The 13,964-nt window shown below is 32.5% G+C and overlaps 1 protein-coding gene and 1 long non-coding RNA gene across 4 annotated transcripts in view; one reads left to right on the top strand and one right to left on the bottom strand.

Annotated features, from left to right (window-relative positions):
* LOC125780337 (ionotropic receptor 75a) overlaps positions 1-13,964 on the bottom strand; it is a 1,012,909-nt gene that overhangs the window by 951,428 nt on the left and 47,517 nt on the right. The gene's annotated exons all lie outside the window — the stretch shown is intronic.
* Positions 1-13,964, top strand: part of LOC125775757 (uncharacterized) — a 164,747-nt gene that overhangs the window by 149,823 nt on the left and 960 nt on the right. The gene's annotated exons all lie outside the window — the stretch shown is intronic.

A 13,964-nucleotide genomic window follows, 5' to 3' on the forward strand; every position in this document is an offset into this window, starting at 1 on the left:
AAATGAAATATATGAACCGAACACTTTAGAATATAAGAAATTAACAAAAATAAATGATAACTGCTTAACAAACATTGTAAAAAATTTAGAACTTAATTGTAATATGACTACAATGAAAAACCAAGAAGAAAAAGAAATTTATCTAGGCTTACTTATATTTAAGAATTGCCATGATAAAATTATTACCAATTGTGAAAAACCACGAATATTTGAAAATTTAAAAACATTTTTAATAAAATATGAAAATTGCTTTGTAGAAACTAATTTAAAAATCTATGAAAATTATAAAATAAATGTAAACGAAATGTTTATCCTAAACAAAATAGCATTAAGAGTTAAAGAAAATAATATATCACTCCCGAATTTAAATCTTAACGAAATACATTTTAACGAAACAATAAAGGCTGTAAAACATAATCTTTCTAGAAATGCTATAATAAACACTGGTACTTACGTCATTAATACATAAATTGAAATAAACTAAGTTCTTTTATTGTTTTCCACTTAATTGTGGGCAACGTATTTTTCATAAGAGGCATCGAACTCTTTAATTTTGAATAAAAAAATATTTAATTCAGAAAATAGCGATTTAACTGTTACCAATGCAATAAAGTATGAAATAAGGACTGTGAATAACATTCCAATTAATTTAAAAACTTATCGATACCCATACATCCATAAGGAAGAAGTGGGTAGAAAAATTAAAGAAATGTTAAATGGATGCCAGCGAAAAGAAAAAATGGAGATTGGTGGTTGACTATCGTAAGCTAAACGAAGTTACCATTGATGATAAATATAACATCGACGAAATTTTGGAGAAATTTGGAAGGTGTCAATATTTTACGACCGCATTTAGCGTATAAGGCGGCCACTACGAGTTCCTTCGTATGCCGTTCGGACGAAAAACAGCACCAGCCACTTTTCAAAGGCTGATGAATAATGTCCTAGGTGATTTTATTAATAAAATTTGTCTCGTATACCTCGATGACATAATAATATTCTCAACCTCACTTCAGGAATATTTGGAATCTATAACAAAAGTATTTAATCGTTTGAAAGAAGTAAATTTAAAGATCCAGTTAGATAAAAGCAAATTTATGAAAAGAGAAACTAGTTTTTAGGACATATAGTAACTGAATCAGGAATAAAACCAAACCCAGATAAAATTTTATGCGTACAAAAATTTCCATTACCAACAACCCAAAAACAAATTAAGCAATTCTTAGGTCTCGCAGAATATTACCGCAAATTTATTAAAGACTACTCGAAAATTGCACGACCAATCACAAAGTATTTAAAGAAAGACGCTAAAATCGATGTTAAGGATCCTGATTATAAAGAAAATTTTGATACTCTAAAAAAATTATTAACTAATTCCCCTGTCTTGGATGAAACTTCCGAGATAACTCAGAATGAAAATATCATTTTAGAAACTAATTACCCAATAAATTTCTATCGACGGAAAATAATTTTTAATAAAACTGTATCGGTAGCACTAAAAATAAAAAACGAAAATATTTTTAAAAATAAAAGAAAAACAAGTAAGGAAGGTCTAAGTTCGGGTGTCACCGAACATTTTATACTCTCGCTTGGTAAAGTGATAATCGAGATTTAAGTATCCGTCATTTACATATTTTTTTATTTTGCTGTAAAATTAATTAGAATTAAATTCTGAGAGATTTACCAATATTTTCGGTGAAAAATTAGGTTAGGTTAGGTTAGGTTAGGCACTGAGTTCTTCGTGTTCGATATCAGGGACCTTGAAAAGTTATAGTCCGATTACGACAATTTTTCCACAAGGGATACCTCAGCTCAAATACCGTATTTGTGTAAGGTTTTATTCCGCTATCATCATTGGTTCCTAATGTATATATTATACAGAGAAGGCATCAGATGGAATTCAAATAGTGTTATATTGGAAGAAGGCGTGGTTGTGAACCGATTTCACCAATATTTCGTACATGTCATCAGGATGTTAAGAAAATATTATGTACCGAAATTCATTGAAATCGGTCTATTAGTTCCTGAGAAATGGTTTTTGGTCCATAAGTGGGCGGCGCCACGCCCATTTTCAATTTAAAAAAAAAGCCTGGTGCGGCTTCCTTCTGCCATTTGTTCCGTAAAATTTTGTGTTTCTGACGTTTTTTGTTAGTCGGTTAACGCACTTTTAGTGATTTTCAACATAACCTTTGTATGGGAGGTGGGCGTGGTTATTATCCGATTTCTTCCATTTTTTAACTGTATATGGAAATGCCTGTAGAAAATGACTCTATAGAGTTTGGTTGACATAGCTATAGTAGTTTCCGAGATATGTACAAAAAACTTAGTAGGGGGCGGGGCCACGCCCACTTTTCCAAAAAAATTAAATAGAAATATGCTCCTCCCTAATGTGATCCTTTGTGCCAAATTTCATTTTAATATCTTTATTTATGGCTTAGTTATGACACTTTATAGGTTTTTGGTTTCCGCCATTTTGTGGGCGTGGCAGTGGGCCGCTTTTGCCCATCTTCGAACTTAACCTTCTTATGGAGCCAAGAAATACGTGTACCAAGTTTCATCATGATATCTCAATTTTTACTCAAGTTACAGCTTGCACGGACGGACGGACAGACGGACGGACGGACAGACAGACATCCGGATTTCAACTCTACTCGTCACCCTGATTACTTTGGTATGTATAACCCTATATCTGACTCTTTTAGTTTTAGGACTTACAAACAACCGTTATGTGAACAAAACTATAATACTCTCTTTAGCAACTTTGTTGCGAGAGTATAACAATAACTGCAAAAATATTCGACGAACAAACACTTATCACCATAATAAACCATTTTAATCCTAATAAGACTAATGCCGGAGGAATTTTTTATACTCTCGCAACAAAGTTGCTAAAGAGAGTATTATAGTTTTGTTCACATAACGGTTGTTTGTAAGTCCTAAAACTAAAAGAGTCAGATATAGGGTTATATAAACCAAAGTGATCAGGGTGACGAGTAGAGTTGAAATCCGGATGTCTGTCTGTCCGTCCGTCCGTCCGTGCAAGCTGTAACTTGAGTAAAAATTGAGATATCGCGATGAAACTTGGTACACGTATTTCTTGGCTCCATAAGAAGGTCAAGTTCCAAGATGGGCAAAATCGGCCCACTGCCACGCCCACAAAATGGCGGAAACCGAAAACCTATAAAGTGTCATAACTAAGCCATAAATAAAGATATTAAAGTGAAATTTGACACAGGGGATCGCATTAGGGAGGGGCATATTTGGACGTAATTTTTTTGGAAAAGTGGGCGTGACCCCGCCCCCTTCTAAGTTTTTTGTACATATCTCGGAAACTACTATAGCTATGTCAACCAAACTCTGTAGAGTCGTTTTCTTCAGGCATTTCCATGTACAGTTTAAAAATGGATGAAATCGGATAATAACCACGCCCACCTCCCATACAAAGGTTATGTTGAAAATCACTAAAAGTGCGTCAACCGACTAACAAAAAACGTCCGAAACACAAAATTTTACGGAAGAAATGACAGAAGGAAGCTGCACCCAGACTTTTTGTAAAAATTGAAAATGGGCGTGGCGTCGCCCACTTATGAACCAAAAACCATATCTCAGGAACTACTCGACCGATTTCAATGAAATTCGGTGTATAATATTTTCTTAACACCTTGTTGACATGTACGAAATATGGGTGAAATCGGTTCACAACCACGCCTTCTTCCAATATAATAAAACTTTACACAAATACGGTATTTGAGCTGAGGTATCCCTTGTGGAAAAATTGTCGTGATCGGACTATAACTTTTCAAGGTCCCTGATATCGAACACGAAGAACTCAGTGCCTAACCTAACCTAACCTAATTTTTCACCGAAAATACCGGTAAATCTCCCAGAATTTATTTGTAATTAATTTTACAGCAAAATAAAAAAATATGTAAATGACGGATAATGAAATCTCGATTATCACTTTATCATGCCAGAGTATAAAATGTTCGGTGACACCCGAACTTAGCCCTTCCTTACTTGTTTTAAATTGAAAATGGGCGTGGCGTCGCCCACTTATGGACCAAAAACCATATCTCAGGAACTGATCGACCGATTTCAATGAAACTCGGTATATAATATTTTCTTAACATTCTGATGACATGTACGAAATATGGGTGAAATCGGTTCACAACCACGCCTTCTTCCCATATAACGCTATTTTGAATTCCATCTGATGCCTTCTCTGTATAATATATGGGCCATTCCATCAATTGGCGACATGGTTTTGTACCCGTGGTTCTCCGATTTTGACGAAACTTTAGAATATCATAATATAGACTAAAATAAGAATATCTGTAAACTTTTTAGTGGCCACAGTTGCTCCATTGTTTTTTGGCGCGCAATTCAAATTCAGATCAAACAAAAAAATGACTTTTTCTTTTATTTTTTAACGACCTCAAAATTGAGTGAAAAAAATTTTGAAGTTATCCATTTTTATGTAAAAAAATCTCAGCTTTCTGATAAAAATATTTTCGAAATCCAAAAAAAATTTTAAAATCCAAAAAAAACTGTTTTTTCCAAAAATCCTGCTTTTTGTGCTCTTCCCCCACTTTTTTTTCAAAATTGACATTTTTATTCGATCCTCGTTAAATTTTACATAAGAATCAGTGTTCAAAAGTATGGGACTCTGATCCCATGAACAGAAAAAAAAATTCAAAGTTGACGCTCAAAATCCAAAAAACAACATTATTTTCCAAAAAATCCGGTTTTGTGTGCTTTTCCACCAACTTTTTTTCAAAATTGACTTTTCCATTCGATTCCTCGTTAAATTCTACATAAGAATCAGTGTTCAAAAATGTGGGACTCTGATCCCATCAACAGCAAAAAAAATGCAAAGTTGTCGCTATACCGCGCAGTGTGTTCGCTTAGAAGGTTGTGTGAAAGAGGTAAATGTGTAAATTGTATTCTTAGACTTGGATTAAGAAGAAATCACTGTCTTCATTCATAAAAATATGGATAACTTCAAAATTTTTTTCACTCAATTTTGAGGTCGTTAAAAAATAAAAGAAAAAGTCATTTTTTTGTTTGATCTGAATTTGAATTGCGCGCCAAAAAACAATGGAGCAACTTTGGCCACTAAAAAGTTTACAGATATTCTTATTTTAGTCTATATTATGATATTCTAAAGTTTCGTTAAAATCGGAGAACCACGGGTACAAAACCATGTCGCCAATTGATGGAATGGCCCATATACATTAGGAACCAATGATGATAGCGGAATAAAACTTTACACAAATACGGTATTTGAGCTGAGGTATCCCTTGTGGAAAAATTGTCGTGATCGGACTATAGCTTTTCATGGTCCCTGATATCGAACACGAAGAACACAGTGCCTAACCTAACCTAACCTATTTTTTCATCGAAAATATTGGTAAATCTCTCAGAATTTAATTCTAATTAATTTTACAGCAAAATAAAAAAATATGTAAATGACGGATAATAAAATCTCGATTATCGCTTTATCATGCGAGAGTATAAAATGTTCGGTGACACCCGAACTTAGCCCTTCCTTACTTGTTTTTTAATATTTTCAATGAAACAGTCAAGAAATATTTTAACGAAAATAGGCAATTCAAAATCATTAGATGTAAAAAGCTACCAGAAGATATCGCAGAAGAAAATCAGTTAACAGAAAAAATTGAAAAAGAACACAAACGAAATAATCACAGAGGAATAAATGAAAACTTTGCTGAATTGAAAACAATAATCTCTCACCCCCAACTAAGAATACGAATAACCCAATATATATATAAATAACTGCCCAATCAAACAAGAATATAAAATAACTGAAACTTCTGAGAAACCTGGATGATGTTTTTTATAGTTTACAGAAAACACTATTTTTAACGTTTATCGACAAATTCTCGACATTTGCACAGGCAATTAAAATTAAAAATAGATCTTGGATAGAGTTTAAATTAGCCCTAACGCAGTATTTGTCAATAGTAGGAAATATAAAGAAATTGGTTGTAAATAATGAACTAGGTTTTAAAGCTCTACCTCTATTGAAATTTCTTAGAGAACAAGAAATTGAGATACATTACACGTCAAATAATAATCATACATCTAACTCAGATGTAGAGAGGTTACACAACACTATAAATGAACATATTAGAATTTTAAAACATGATCCTAATAAAGATACAGAAAATACAGAAGAAAAAATATGTAAAATAATTATCTTGTACAACAACACAATCCATTTAAGTACAGGAAAGAAACCAATTTTTTTAGAAATGGAAATATAGACCCAAGCGAATATCAAATAATTAGAGAATTAATAATAAAGAATAAAGAAAAATCTAAAGGGTGATTTTTTAAGAGCTTGATAACTTTTTTTTAAAAAAAAAAACGCATAAAATTTGCAAAATCTCATCGGTTCTTTATTTGAAACGTTAGATTGGTTCATGACATTTACTTTTTGAAGATAATTTCATTTAAATGTTGACCGCGGCTGCGTCTTAGGTGGTCCATTCGGAAAGTCCAATTTTGGGCAACTTTTTCGAGCATTTCGGCCGGAATAGCCCGAATTTCTTCGGAAATGTTGTCTTCCAAAGCTGGAATAGTTGCTGGCTTATTTCTGTAGACTTTAGACTTGACGTAGCCCCACAAAAAATAGTCTAAAGGCGTTAAATCGCATGATCTTGGTGGCCAACTTACGGGTCCATTTCTTGAGATGAATTGTTGTCCGAAGTTTTCCCTCAAAATGGCCATAGAATCGCGAGCTGTGTGGCATGTAGCGCCATCTTGTTGAAACCACATGTCAACCAAGTTCAGTTCTTCCATTTTTGGCAACAAAAAGTTTGTTAGCATCGAACGATAGCGATCGCCATTCACCGTAACGTTGCGTCCAACAGCATCTTTGAAAAAATACGGTCCAATGATTCCACCAGCGTACAAACCACACCAAACAGTGCATTTTTCGGGATGCATGGGCAGTTCTTGAACGGCTTCTGGTTGCTCTTCACCCCAAATGCGGCAATTTTGCTTATTTACGTAGCCATTCAACCAGAAATGAGCCTCATCGCTGAACAAAACACGCGCGCGAAACACATTTCGAACCGAACACTGATTTTGGTAATAAAATTCAATGATTTGCAAGCGTTGCTCGTTAGTAAGTCTATTCATGATGAAATGTCAAAGCATACTGAGCATCTTTCTCTTTGACACCATGTCTGAAATCCCACGTGATCTGTCAAATACTAATGCATGAAAATCCTAACCTCAAAAAAATCACCCGTTATTAATAAACTCAACAAAACACACGAAAATGTAGAAATTCAGACAGGCCCTGTTTATTTAAAGGATGAAAGAGGAGGTAAAAACCATTCTAAATTTCGAAAAATAACCGTCACCGGATTAGATAATGAACACCTTATAACAGATCGAGGACATAAATGTTACAAACAACACATTAAAAGAAATAAAAATTTTCAAAATTTAAATAACGTAATACCTCAAAACTCCTAACGTACCACCTTTTTAGATGATTTTCTTGTATTACTTTACGCATCAGTGCTACTCGACACAGGAGCACATGACTTAGAAGTTGAAGACTTGACAGACAACCACGGTTATATACCAATTAAGCTGAAGTTAAAAACTTAATTCCTAATTTTAGACAGAAACGAGGACTAATAAACGCAATAGGGAAAGGACTTAAATTTGTAGTAGGGACAATGGATAGTGATGACGAAAAAGAAATTATGGACAAAATTCAAACAACAAACAAAAGACTGAAACAATGACCGCCCTAAACGAAATGAATTATCTGGGGAGTTCCATAGAGAACAAAATATTAAATATCACAAACCATATTAAAAAACAACAGAAAACTATTCAAAAATATATAAATAAGTTTAAAACCGAAATCCAAAACAAAATTCTCAATTTAGAAGACGAAACAAATTTTCTCGAAAATATTTTCCAGATTAATAACGATATCAACTTGTTAATAGACCACGTAAATGAAATGGGACACGTCATTTTTAATTCAAAACTAGGAATAATTCCATCAGACATATTGACAACTGAAGAATTCAATTTTATTAACCAAACAGAATCTTACCTACACACAAAAGTATCCGATACATATAAAGAAAAGTTAGTAATTTTGACATTGAGCATCCCAAAATTTTTAAATGAAACATTCGCTGAAGTTGTATTTGAACCACTACCAAACATCCAAAATAAAACTGTAGTTTTAAACGAAAATACTGTCTTAATATATAAAAATGAAATATATGAACCGAACACTTTAGAATATAAGAAATTAACAAAAATAAATGATAACTGCTTAACAAACATTGTAAAAAATTTAGAACTTAATTGTAATATGACTACAATGAAAAACCAAGAAGAAAAAGAAATTTATCTAGGCTTACTTATATTTAAGAATTGCCATGATAAAATTATTACCAATTGTGAAAAACCACGAATATTTGAAAATTTAAAAACATTTTTAATAAAATATGAAAATTGCTTTGTAGAAACTAATTTAAAAATCTATGAAAATTATAAAATAAATGTAAACGAAATGTTTATCCTAAACAAAATAGCATTAAGAGTTAAAGAAAATAATATATCACTCCCGAATTTAAATCTTAACGAAATACATTTTAACGAAACAATAAAGGCTGTAAAACATAATCTTTCTAGAAATGCTATAATAAACACTGGTACTTACGTCATTAATACATAAATTGAAATAAACTAAGTTCTTTTATTGTTTTCCACTTAATTGTGGGCAACGTATTTTTCATAAGAGGCATCGAACTCTTTAATTTTGATATTAAGAATTATATCGAATTTCATTTGTTTATAAAATAGTTGAAATTGCATTGACAATATTTAAAACCAAAATTCTAAAGAATTTTAAGTGCATTTCCGTTTTGCTTCAAGTATGTTTTTATGATCGAAATTCTTAAGAGGCGTTGCACTTATTAATTTTGTTGATAAGAATTCTTTAGAATTTTAATTATATTTTGCTTTCTGTTTTTACTATTGATTTCGTATTTAAGATTAAGAACTTTTGTAAACTAAGTTAGTCATATTCTTTGATTCAATAAAGCAAGAGCTTCATACTCTTGGAAGAAATATTTTAATTAATGTTTTAATTTTTAACAACTCATCAGCCAACTGCACATCCTAATCAACTTTAAACTCAACATAGTGACAAATTTTTTTCCATCCTTGGAAACACATCCAGATCAACTTCAAACCCAACACAGAGGCAGACAGACAGCAATATAATATTCAACAACAACACCAGAAACCAACTGCACATCCTAATCAACTTTAAACTCAACATAGTGACAATATTTTTTCCATCCTTGGAAACACATCCAGATCAACTTCAAACCCAACACAGAGCCAGACAGACAGCAATATAATATTCAACAACAACATCAGAAAGTGAGAATCCGATTAACTATATTATATATAATAATTATTATTATTATTAAATGCATGTAACTGAAAAAATTAGCATAGAGTAAGAAATTGAAAGAAAATTACTATATACGTCTGGAAAACAAGAGAAAAAAAAGGGAAATAAAATGGCAGTACCAGTTAAAAACATTCTTACTATAAACCCTTTAAAATATCTTAATAACTTACCTGAATTCTGTGGCGACCCAAGAGACCTACAGACATTCACCACACTTATTAACCGAATACACCCACACCTACAAACACATGATGAACTGGCCCAACTAATTTTTTCCGACATAATAAAATCAAAGCTAAAAGGAAGAGCAAGACAGGCAATAGAAATAAACTGCCACGCAACCTCATGGACAGAGATTAAAAACATACTACAGAATAATTTCGGGGATAGACGTTCTTGCGAAGAACTCTTTGACGAATTACGAAACGTGACCTTTAGAACAAACACTTTAGATTTTTACAACGACATACAAACCAGGTTACACAGGTTAAATAACAAATTAGTAACCATTTTAGGAGAAACCGAAGCAACTAGAGAGAGTGCGATGAACATCAAGCGCACTGACCTCAAAATCTTTAAAAACAAACTTCCTGGACCAATGAAATCAATCCTTTTCTGTAGGAACCCAGAAGACTTGGAACATGCTATGGACATACTGTTCCAAGCCGGGTACGCACATACAGGGAACAATAACGTGAACAACTACACAGAATTTAAAACTCATTCAAATAATAGGAATACTGACTTTAGAAACAATACACAATACAATAAAAAAGACAGTAGGAATAGAACACAGTACGGGAATTCCCAACAACTATTCAACAGAAGGAATTTCCAAACAATGCCCCAAAATAACGGAAGAAATTACCAACAATCCCAACCATACCAACAAGCAATCCCACAAAACCCCAGTCCTCAAAACCCATCCTTCCAGAGACCAAATTTCAGAAACCAACCGGAACCTATGGACATAGGAAAAATAGAAGTGGCTGAAAATTTTCAGGAATCAGCCTCAAGAATAAATTAATTATTAATAAATTACCATTTATAATAATAAAAACAAAGATAGGTTTTATAAGACTTATAATAGACACAGGCGCAACAAACTCCATTTTAAATCCGGGTATCTGCGACCTCAAAAGAATTCATCCAACTAGCCCACTTTTAATTAAAACTCTCCAACATCGAATTTACGTTGACAAATAGGCAATAGTACCCATGTTCGAAGAATTTAGCGACATTGGAACTAATAAACCAATAGAATTTTTTATAATAAAATTTCATAACTTTTTTGACGGTCTAATAGGTAACGATATATTGAGACCACTAAATGCCAGTATCGATTATAGAAAGAACGAAATAAAGATCGGTAACAAGACACTCCCTATGCACTTCGAAAACGAAAACTTAAATGAAAGAAAGATAGTAGTACCAGATGACTCTGACCTAGTATATTATAAGGAAGTAAACAGCGGAAACATTGTAAGAGAGGGAATTTTAAATGTAAGAAATCAAGAAGCAAAGATAAACTTACTATCTGAAACCAATCGGGTGACTACGCAAAAAGTAGATCACGAAAATTTTAACATAATCGAAAATAAAGAATCTAAACCATTGGCTGACCAAATTAGAATAGGGCACTTGAACCCCGAGGAAAGGTCACAATTGTTGCAAATAATAAAAGAATATCGTAATATTTTTTGCGAGGATAATGAAGGACTTTCATTTACTTCAGCAATAAAACATAGAATTAGAACTACAAACAACATACCTATATTTTCTAAGTCATATAGGTACCCGTACGTACATAAGGAAGAAGTCACAGATCAAATCCAAGAAATTTTAAAACACGGGATAATTAGGAATAGCAATTCTCCCTACTCAGCCCCAATTTGGATCGTGCCAAAGAAGGCCGAAGCCAGCGGGAAACCAAAGTGGAGACTTGTAATCGACTATCGTAAACTGAACGAAGTAACGATCGATGACAAGTTTCCCATCCCGAACATAGACGAGATTCTTGAAAAACTGGGAAGAAGCCAGTATTTCACTACACTCGATCTGGCGAAGGGTTTCCACCAAATCGAGATAGAGAAAGAAGACATCCACAAAACTGCATTTAGTGTCAAAGGAGGGCACTATGAATTTCTGCGAATGCCTTTCGGACTAAAAACAGCCCCTGCAACGTTCCAGAGATTGATGAATAATCTACTCCAAGATTATATCAACAAAATCTGCCTAGTATACCTGGACGATATAATCATATTTTCAACATCCTTACTGGAACATATGAACTCACTTAGACTTATATTCGCAAGATTACAGGAGGCAAATCTAAAAGTGCAGTTAGATAAATCAGAATTTATAAAAAAGGAAACAGAGTTCCTTGGGCACATAATTACAACGGAAGGAGTCAAGCCCAGTCCCAAAAAGATAGAATGCGTTGTTAACTTCCCAATACCCAAAACAGCAAAACAGATCAAGCAATTCTTAGGGCTTACAGGCTACTACAGGAAGTTCATAAAGGACTACTCGGCTATAGCTAAACCAATGACTAGGTGCTTAAAGAAAGATTCACAGATAAATATAAATGACTCGGACTACGAAAAAAGTTTTAACACCCTCAAGATCCTACTAACACATGATCCAATATTAACATACCCAGACTTTTCTACTACATTTACATTGACAACGGACGCGAGTAATTACGCTTTGGGAGCGGTACTTTCGCAAGATAATCATCCAATATGCTACGCCAGTCGCACCCTTAATACGCATGAAACAAATTATAGCACAATAGAGAAGGAATTATTGGCAATCGTATGGGCTACAAAATATTTTAACTCGTAAGTTTATAATTATAAACTCGAACTCGAATTAATCACTGACTTCGACAGTTATACTAATATTAAAGTAGCCATAGCACTTCACGAAGGTAACATTATAATAATTCTCTCCATACCACAATATTCGCAAGATTAACTATCCATGGTGACATTCGTACTCATTCCTGACAAAAATAATAAATCCATAAAGGTTAGCCACTCTGATGTTCTCATAGATTCAGAAAGCAATATTTATAACACATATATTAAAGATAATCTAAAAAGAAATCTTATAAAAATTAACGATGATTGTTTAAACAAAATACTAAACTTTGAAGAAGCTAATTGCAAAATGCAAACATTAAATACACAAGAGATAAGCGAAATAATTCCAGGAGTACTAATTCTTAAACATTTTAACAGCACAATATCCCATAACTGCAACAAAGCTAAATTAAACATTTCAGGAAATTACTTAATCAAATTCGAAAATTGTGAAATAAACGCGTTAAACAAGACTTTTACAAATGTCAAAATAAAAATACAAGACAAGTTTATTCTACCTAATATCATTACAAAAATTAAAGACAATAGTAATTCAACACTAGCAGACATAAAAATTGAATCTTTATATCTGAAGCAAATAGAATACGAAAAAACACTGAAAAATATACTATATACAGATAAGAACTCAAAAATACTTAGTTTTGGTATAGATATCTCAATTATTATATCAATATGTATCTTAATTATTTTTATATACCTCTTTAAGAATACAAAAACATATATTCCAAATGTACAATTAAAAAATGAAACTATTATAAACAATCCGGCAAAGATAATATAATTTCGTCGGAGCCTCAAACTAACGGTAGGGGTGTTATAAAGAATACTATTTCCAAAGAATTTTAATACGAATATTTATTAATTGAGTTTTCCAAAGAATTGTTTGTCCAAGTGCATTTTCGCTAACGAAAATGCAACAGGTAACAAAATGTACCATTAATTCCACTAACGAAAATGCAACAGCAAAATGTACCATTAATTCCGAAGAATTTTAATAATTTGTATTTATTGTTCATTCAAGTGCATTTCCGCTAACGAAAATGCAACAGTTAACAAAATGTATAATAACTTTATTATTATTAATTGTATTACTTCGCAAAATGCACAAGACACATTTCCTAAGAATTTTTACGCAAGCATTTATTTTTAAGTTATTGCAAGAAAGCAAAATATTAGTATTTAAGAAAGCACGATATAAAACGGAGGCTGATTATCGATTAAACCTTCAACCCAGTTGTTTAAATTGTCGTTGTTCATCACTTCGGTGAAAAAAGTGTTAAACTCAACAAAGATTTGTCATTCTTTACCACTGGTGGTGGGAAATGAAACGTCTTATATCAAGTGAGAAATCCTTCATTCTAGTTTTTATTTGGTATTTTCCTTGCTTATATACAAATTCTAAATCTATCTTAAATAGCTAAATATATGTGTATGTTTGTATGTATGTATTGTTTATTGCTGCTTGACATTGGGTTGTTTTCAAGTGTACAATTTAATACATGTGTGTATGTGTGTCTTTAATGTTATCTGATCTGTTACTATATGACTAGTGTCCCCATGCATTTTTATTATTATTAGATGTGTATTGC

Source organism: Bactrocera dorsalis, chromosome 1 (genome assembly GCF_023373825.1).
Source record: "Bactrocera dorsalis isolate Fly_Bdor chromosome 1, ASM2337382v1, whole genome shotgun sequence".
NCBI lineage: Eukaryota > Metazoa > Arthropoda > Insecta > Diptera > Tephritidae > Bactrocera > Bactrocera dorsalis.